Consider the following 9,026-nt stretch of genomic DNA (forward strand, 5'->3'; position numbering starts at 1 on the left):
TCACACTTATCTTAACAAACTACAACCACTAAACAAACACTAATTAAGAGGAAAATTCTAACCAAAAAGAAATTTCCAAAAAAGAAGAACACTCCAATCCAGAAGAAAAATTAGGTTTTGTTAGTTTAATGTTTATGATAAACTAAGTGTGTGTTAAGGATCAATTAGTTATGTATTTTGATGTTGTTTTAAAAGTTTTGCAAAGTGAAATCTACATTTTTCTTCATAACTTCAAAAATTCATAACTTCATGATCCCTTAACCTTTTTGACCCATTCTTTTTGCCATGAGTTCATAAGTATGTCTATTTTATGATGATATGAAAAAATCCAAAAAAACATTATTTATTTTACCACTTTTTATTGGATATAAAACATGTGCTTTTTAGGTGTTTTTAAGGATCCTAATCAATCTCTTTGGTTTATCTTTTGTTTTACCTTGTTGTTGAAAGTTTGTATGATCATAGCACACTCTTTCAAGTGTTGATTGTTGTACTTAACATGTTTAAACTTGATTATTTTCATATCATGTCTAAATTGATTCACCTTGAAAACATGCTTGAATGAATGGTTAGGATATTATTAGGGTTTCCACTTGCTCGTTTCTTATTCATGACATGAGTAGGGTTTAGGTCTAAACTTGTCCCTAATGTGCTCTTGCCTCTTATTTAACTTGTATGCATAGTGATACATTTAAGATTTTACTTTGTCCATACCATGTTCATATGATCCATGTTTTGAATATCCTTCTCTCATCACAACTTGACTTGACAACCAATATCTTGATTATGATACTTGTCTTATGTGGTTTGATACCCTTGTGTTGAGTAATGTACACTTGCTTAAATCATGTCTTGTAATTCTATCCCAATTTGTGATTTTATATCCATATCTTGTAATTGTTTATCACTTCATCCAAGTATTTCTTTTATAAACTCTCATGATGATTGAATACGTATCTCATACATGTTCATGTGTCATCTCTTGTGGTGTTATGTAAACCTTTGTCATGTCTTGTTTATGATCATCATACTTCAAAAACATGTGAGTAGCTTGTTCATGGCTTACCAATTTATGTATCTTTATTTACCTAAATCCAAGGGAAAGGATCTTATGTTGACTTCTTAGTCATATATTGTCTATTTGTTTGTTGATTTTATTTGCCCATTCATGCATTGACCCTACCCCCTTTTCAAACTAAAACACCCATTCAAACCTTGACTTACCTTTAGTAAATGGATCTTTCAACTACACTTGAAAATGCTTTAGTACACATGAAGCATTTCAAACACAACCTTCGACTTACTTTTAGTCAACGGATCTTTCAATTACAAATGCTTTAGTACACATGAAGCATATCAACTCAAACTTTGACTTACCTTTAGTCAAGTAACATTTTCCGAAAACATTTTGTACCCCTTTTATTATCCCATCAAAAAATGCAAACAACTCTTAAAAACATAGATAAAATCAAAAGGTTCATGTAGAGTACTACAGATGATTAGGATGCTAATACCTTCCCTTTTCGTAACACACCCCCGTACCTTTAGAATCTCCCCCCCCCCCCTTTTGCTTAGATTAAGTTTAATCTTCTAGCTTTGCATATACATATTGGGTTTATTTTTGAATCTTTTCCCCTTCCCTTGGATAAATTAAAGTTCGGTGGTGATATTTTGATTCATGAGACAAGTCTAATCAATAGCTTGGTCTCCGACTCTTCACCGCGACAAAGATAAAGAAATAAAACGAGTACTTATATTAACAAATTACACACTTGCGAAAAACACAAAGACTTTGTGGCCCAATGGATAAGGCGCTGGTCTACGGAACCAGAGATTCTGGGTTCGATCCCCAGCAGAGTCGTTTATCAAATTAAGACATTTTTTACATAAAATAAAGTATATATTTATTTGAAATGAAAATATAATATCTCATATATTTTTTATTCAAAATATCTAAAAATATATGTTTTTAATGTATAAATCTTTGAAAATGATTTATATTTATGAATATTATTAATCATTTGAATAAATTTTAGAGTACCAATTCTTCTCCTTATTGTTTATTTTGGTTCTATGATGATAAGTGAAAACAACATAGACTAAGTTAATCTTTTACATTTGTATTTGCTTTTAAATCTTAATTGAGTTAAATATATTTTCATACTTTTGAAAATGCATTATGTTTATAATTTGTTTTGTCTATTATCGTAGTCAATATCAATAAACTTGTATAATTGGCAATGATGTGGAATACGAGATGAAAAAGTGTAATTTGTAAGTGCAAAGTGGACACTACATGGATTCCAAATCATTAACTCATAAAATAACCCTAATTTGGTTGAGGATAAGACACCAAACTTTCGAAGAATAACGATGGGACATTAGGATGTAAGAAAGATATGAAGAAGGTGTAGAAGAATGGGTTGTAATCTATTCATGATAAGACCATTTTAATTTAGGGATTTTTTTTGCGATTTCTGAATGTAAGGTTATAAAATGTGTACGATTTAAGAATAAACAATTTATGAATGTAGGGTTTATTATGTTAGATAAGATGTAAGTATCATTTAACATTGTCATTATTGATGCTAGACCTAACTCAATAGTTAATATGATCGAGGCAATCAGAACATACATTATGGAAAGGTGGACATAGAATAAGATGAGATTTTCTAACCCTGGTAATTAAGACATTTTATCCAACATTAAAATGTGGTTATGCATATTGTTTGTTTAAGTTGTATGATGTTTTTTTAATATGTATATTGAGATAGTCATCAAAACACTAATTTGTGGATTGTAAGGTATTTATATGTGTTCATTATAATGTTTCACTGACATGCTTTATATGTGTTGATTAAGTGCTCACTATAGTACTTACACGCTTTATGTTTTTTGATTCATGTAGTATAATATTCAGTGAGTATATTTTTTATGTTAGACACTAGAAAAAAATTGGAGATATACTTTGTGTCAACATGCAAGCACATGACTTTCCATGGATGAAACAAATACTTTTAGGTTTTCCTAGCCTTCACTAAACTACTGACATGAAGAGCAAGAACTATAAAGTAGAAAAGTACATTCTTGTGATTAACAAAATGGCCTAATTCAGGTAGTGTACAACCTTATTATGTATATATATTATTAATAGTTCTAACCTATAGGTCAAGAAACATCATTTATGTGATCCACAAAGATACAAGAACGTGACAGGAAAACCAAAATAGAATAAATTGAATCATACGATTAGGAGGATTGAATTACATGTTAGGTGCATAAGATGAAAAAAATGGTAATTATAAGTCAACATGAAAAGATCCACCTCAATCTCATCCAACTGAAGGGACATAATATTAGGGGAATAATGAACTTACTTATGGAGTACAAACACAAGGTCATACTCAAGTTTTAAAGTCTACAAATGGTACACATTCACAAGCAACAACAAAGGTGAAAAAATGAACATTGGAAGAGAAATAACAAATTTTGGACCCCTAAGGCCTACAACAAGACTAAGAAAAGACATATTAAGTTGGCTAAATGTAAGACCTACAAGAAGACTAAGAAAATACATATTAAGTTGGCTAAATGTAAGACCTACAACTAGACTTAGTGCATCACACTTATCTTAACAAACTACAACCACTAAACAAACACTAATTAAGAGGAAAATTCTAACCAAAAAGAAATTTCCAAAAAAGAAGAACACTCCAATCCAGAAGAAAAATTAGGTTTTGTTAGTTTAATGTTTATGATAAACTAAGTGTGTGTTAAGGATCAATTAGTTATGTATTTTGATGTTGTTTTAAAAGTTTTGCAAAGTGAAATCTACATTTTTCTTCATAACTTCAAAAATTCATAACTTCATGATCCCTTAACCTTTTTGACCCATTCTTTTTGCCATGAGTTCATAAGTATGTCTATTTTATGATGATATGAAAAAATCCAAAAAAAAATTATTTATTTTACCACTTTTTATTGGATATAAAACATGTGCTTTTTAGGTGTTTTTAAGGATCCTAATCAATCTCTTTGGTTTATCTTTTGTTTTACCTTGTTGTTGAAAGTTTGTATGATCATAGCACACTCTTTCAAGTGTTGATTGTTGTACTTAACATGTTTAAACTTGATTATTTTCATATCATGTCTAAATTGATTCACCTTGAAAACATGCTTGAATGAATGGTTAGGATATTATTAGGGTTTCCACTTGCTCGTTTCTTATTCATGACATGAGTAGGGTTTAGGTCTAAACTTGTCCCTAATGTGCTCTTGCCTCTTATTTAACTTGTATGCATAGTGATACATTTAAGATTTTACTTTGTCCATACCATGTTCATATGATCCATGTTTTGAATATCCTTCTCTCATCACAACTTGACTTGACAACCAATATCTTGATTATGATACTTGTCTTATGTGGTTTGATACCCTTGTGTTGAGTAATGTACACTTGCTTAAATCATGTCTTGTAATTCTATCCCAATTTGTGATTTTATATCCATATCTTGTAATTGTTTATCACTTCATCCAAGTATTTCTTTATAAACTCTCATGATGATTGAATACGTATCTCATACATGTTCATGTGTCATCTCTTGTGGTGTTATGTAAACCTTTGTCATGTCTTGTTTATGATCATCATACTTCAAAAACATGTGAGTAGCTTGTTCATGGCTTACCAATTTATGTATCTTTATTTACCTAAATCCAAGGGAAAGGATCTTATGTTGACTTCTTAGTCATATATTGTCTATTTGTTTGTTGATTTTATTTGCCCATTCATGCATTGACCCTACCCCCTTTTCAAACTAAAACACCCATTCAAACCTTGACTTACCTTTAGTAAATGGATCTTTCAACTACACTTGAAAATGCTTTAGTACACATGAAGCATTTCAAACACAACCTTCGACTTACTTTTAGTCAACGGATCTTTCAATTACAAATGCTTTAGTACACATGAAGCATATCAACTCAAACTTTGACTTACCTTTAGTCAAGTAACATTTTCCGAAAACATTTTGTACCCCTTTTATTATCCCATCAAAAAATGCAAACAACTCTTAAAAACATAGATAAAATCAAAAGGTTCATGTAGAGTACTACAGATGATTAGGATGCTAATACCTTCCCTTTTCGTAACACACCCCCGTACCTTTAGAATCTCCCCCCCCCCTTTTGCTTAGCTTAAGTTTAATCTTCTAGCTTTGCATATACATATTGGGTTTATTTTTGAATCTTTTCCCCTTCCCTTGGATAAATTAAAGTTCGGTGGTGATATTTTGATTCATGAGACAAGTCTAATCAATAGCTTGGTCTCCGACTCTTCACCGCGACAAAGATAAAGAAATAAAACGAGTACTTATATTAACAAATTACACACTTGCAAAAAACACAAAGACTTTGTGGCCCAATGGATAAGGCGCTGGTCTACGGAACCAGAGATTCTGGGTTCGATCCCCAGCAGAGTCGTTTATCAAATTAAGACATTTTTTACATAAAATAAAGTATATATTTATTTGAAATGAAAATATAATATCTCATATATTTTTTATTCAAAATATCTAGAAAATATATGTTTTTAATGTATAAATCTTTGAAAATGATTTATATTTATGAATATTATTAATCATTTGAATAAATTTTAGAGTACCAATTCTTCTCCTTATTGTTTATTTTGGTTCTATGATGATAAGTGAAAACAACATAGACTAAGTTAATCTTTTACATTTGTATTTGCTTTTAAATCTTAATTGAGTTAAATATATTTTCATACTTTTGAAAATGCATTATGTTTATAATTTGTTTTGTCTATTATCGTAGTCAATATCAATAAACTTGTATAATTGGCAATGATGTGGAATACGAGATGAAAAAGTGTAATTTGTAAGTGCAAAGTGGACACTACATGGATTCCAAATCATTAACTCATAAAATAACCCTAATTTGGTTGAGGATAAGACACCAAACTTTCGAAGAATAACGATGGGACATTAGGATGTAAGAAAGATATGAAGAAGGTGTAGAAGAATGGGTTGTAATCTATTCATGATAAGACCATTTTAATTTAGGGATTTTTTTTGCGATTTCTGAATGTAAGGTTATAAAATGTGTACGATTTAAGAATAAACAATTTATGAATGTAGGGTTTATTATGTTAGATAAGATGTAAGTATCATTTAACATTGTCATTATTGATGCTAGACCTAACTCAATAGTTAATATGATCGAGGCAATCAGAACATACATTATGGAAAGGTGGACATAGAATAAGATGAGATTTTCTAACCCTGGTAATTAAGACATTTTATCCAACATTAAAATGTGGTTATGCATATTGTTTGTTTAAGTTGTATGATGTTTTTTTAATATGTATATTGAGATAGTCATCAAAACACTAATTTGTGGATTGTAAGGTATTTATATGTGTTCATTATAATGTTTCACTGACATGCTTTATATGTGTTGATTAAGTGCTCACTATAGTACTTACACGCTTTATGTTTTTTGATTCATGTAGTATAATATTCAGTGAGTATATTTTTTATGTTAGACACTAGAAAAAAATTGGAGATATACTTTGTGTCAACATGCAAGCACATGACTTTCCATGGATGAAACAAATACTTTTAGGTTTTCCTAGCCTTCACTAAACTACTGACATGAAGAGCAAGAACTATAAAGTAGAAAAGTACATTCTTGTGATTAACAAAATGGCCTAATTCAGGTAGTGTACAACCTTATTATGTATATATATTATTAATAGTTCTAACCTATAGGTCAAGAAACATCATTTATGTGATCCACAAAGATACAAGAACGTGACAGGAAAACCAAAATAGAATAAATTGAATCATACGATTAGGAGGATTGAATTACATGTTAGGTGCATAAGATGAAAAAAATGGTAATTATAAGTCAACATGAAAAGATCCACCTCAATCTCATCCAACTGAAGGGACATAATATTAGGGGAATAATGAACTTACTTATGGAGTACAAACACAAGGTCATACTCAAGTTTTAAAGTCTACAAATGGTACACATTCACAAGCAACAACAAAGGTGAAAAAATGAACATTGGAAGAGAAATAACAAATTTTGGACCCCTAAGGCCTACAACAAGACTAAGAAAAGACATATTAAGTTGGCTAAATGTAAGACCTACAAGAAGACTAAGAAAATACATATTAAGTTGGCTAAATGTAAGACCTACAACTAGACTTAGTGCATCACACTTATCTTAACAAACTACAACCACTAAACAAACACTAATTAAGAGGAAAATTCTAACCAAAAAGAAATTTCCAAAAAAGAAGAACACTCCAATCCAGAAGAAAAATTAGGTTTTGTTAGTTTAATGTTTATGATAAACTAAGTGTGTGTTAAGGATCAATTAGTTATGTATTTTGATGTTGTTTTAAAAGTTTTGCAAAGTGAAATCTACATTTTTCTTCATAACTTCAAAAATTCATAACTTCATGATCCCTTAACCTTTTTGACCCATTCTTTTTGCCATGAGTTCATAAGTATGTCTATTTTATGATGATATGAAAAAATCCAAAAAAACATTATTTATTTTACCACTTTTTATTGGATATAAAACATGTGCTTTTTAGGTGTTTTTAAGGATCCTAATCAATCTCTTTGGTTTATCTTTTGTTTTACCTTGTTGTTGAAAGTTTGTATGATCATAGCACACTCTTTCAAGTGTTGATTGTTGTACTTAACATGTTTAAACTTGATTATTTTCATATCATGTCTAAATTGATTCACCTTGAAAACATGCTTGAATGAATGGTTAGGATATTATTAGGGTTTCCACTTGCTCGTTTCTTATTCATGACATGAGTAGGGTTTAGGTCTAAACTTGTCCCTAATGTGCTCTTGCCTCTTATTTAACTTGTATGCATAGTGATACATTTAAGATTTTACTTTGTCCATACCATGTTCATATGATCCATGTTTTGAATATCCTTCTCTCATCACAACTTGACTTGACAACCAATATCTTGATTATGATACTTGTCTTATGTGGTTTGATACCCTTGTGTTGAGTAATGTACACTTGCTTAAATCATGTCTTGTAATTCTATCCCAATTTGTGATTTTATATCCATATCTTGTAATTGTTTATCACTTCATCCAAGTATTTTTTATAAACTCTCATGATGATTGAATACGTATCTCATACATGTTCATGTGTCATCTCTTGTGGTGTTATGTAAACCTTTGTCATGTCTTGTTTATGATCATCATACTTCAAAAACATGTGAGTAGCTTGTTCATGGCTTACCAATTTATGTATCTTTATTTACCTAAATCCAAGGGAAAGGATCTTATGTTGACTTCTTAGTCATATATTGTCTATTTGTTTGTTGATTTTATTTGCCCATTCATGCATTGACCCTACCCCCTTTTCAAACTAAAACACCCATTCAAACCTTGACTTACCTTTAGTAAATGGATCTTTCAACTACACTTGAAAATGCTTTAGTACACATGAAGCATTTCAAACACAACCTTCGACTTACTTTTAGTCAACGGATCTTTCAATTACAAATGCTTTAGTACACATGAAGCATATCAACTCAAACTTTGACTTACCTTTAGTCAAGTAACATTTTCCGAAAACATTTTGTACCCCTTTTATTATCCCATCAAAAAATGCAAACAACTCTTAAAAACATAGATAAAATCAAAAGGTTCATGTAGAGTACTACAGATGATTAGGATGCTAATACCTTCCCTTTTCGTAACACACCCCCGTACCTTTAGAATCTCCCCCCCCCCCCCCTTTTGCTTAGCTTAAGTTTAATCTTCTAGCTTTGCATATACATATTGGGTTTATTTTTGAATCTTTTCCCCTTCCCTTGGATAAATTAAAGTTCGGTGGTGATATTTTGATTCATGAGACAAGTCTAATCAATAGCTTGGTCTCCGACTCTTCACCGCGACAAAGATAAAGAAATAAAACGAGTACTTATATTAACAAATTACACACTTGCAAAAAACACAAA

General features: G+C 30.4%; 2 non-coding genes across 2 annotated transcripts; both read left to right on the top strand.

Moving 5' to 3' along the window:
* Nucleotides 1-1,788: 1,788 nt before the first annotated feature.
* On the top strand, nucleotides 1,789-1,861 carry TRNAR-ACG (transfer RNA arginine (anticodon ACG)). The gene has a single exon. It is a non-coding gene; the product is annotated as a tRNA-Arg (tRNA).
* A 3,544-nt stretch (nucleotides 1,862-5,405) lies between these two features.
* TRNAR-ACG (transfer RNA arginine (anticodon ACG)) lies at nucleotides 5,406-5,478 on the top strand. The gene has a single exon. It is a non-coding gene; the product is annotated as a tRNA-Arg (tRNA).
* The last annotated feature ends 3,548 nt before the right edge of the window (nucleotides 5,479-9,026 follow it).

Source organism: Lathyrus oleraceus, chromosome 6 (assembly GCF_024323335.1).
Source record: "Lathyrus oleraceus cultivar Zhongwan6 chromosome 6, CAAS_Psat_ZW6_1.0, whole genome shotgun sequence".
Taxonomy (NCBI): domain Eukaryota; kingdom Viridiplantae; phylum Streptophyta; class Magnoliopsida; order Fabales; family Fabaceae; genus Lathyrus; species Lathyrus oleraceus.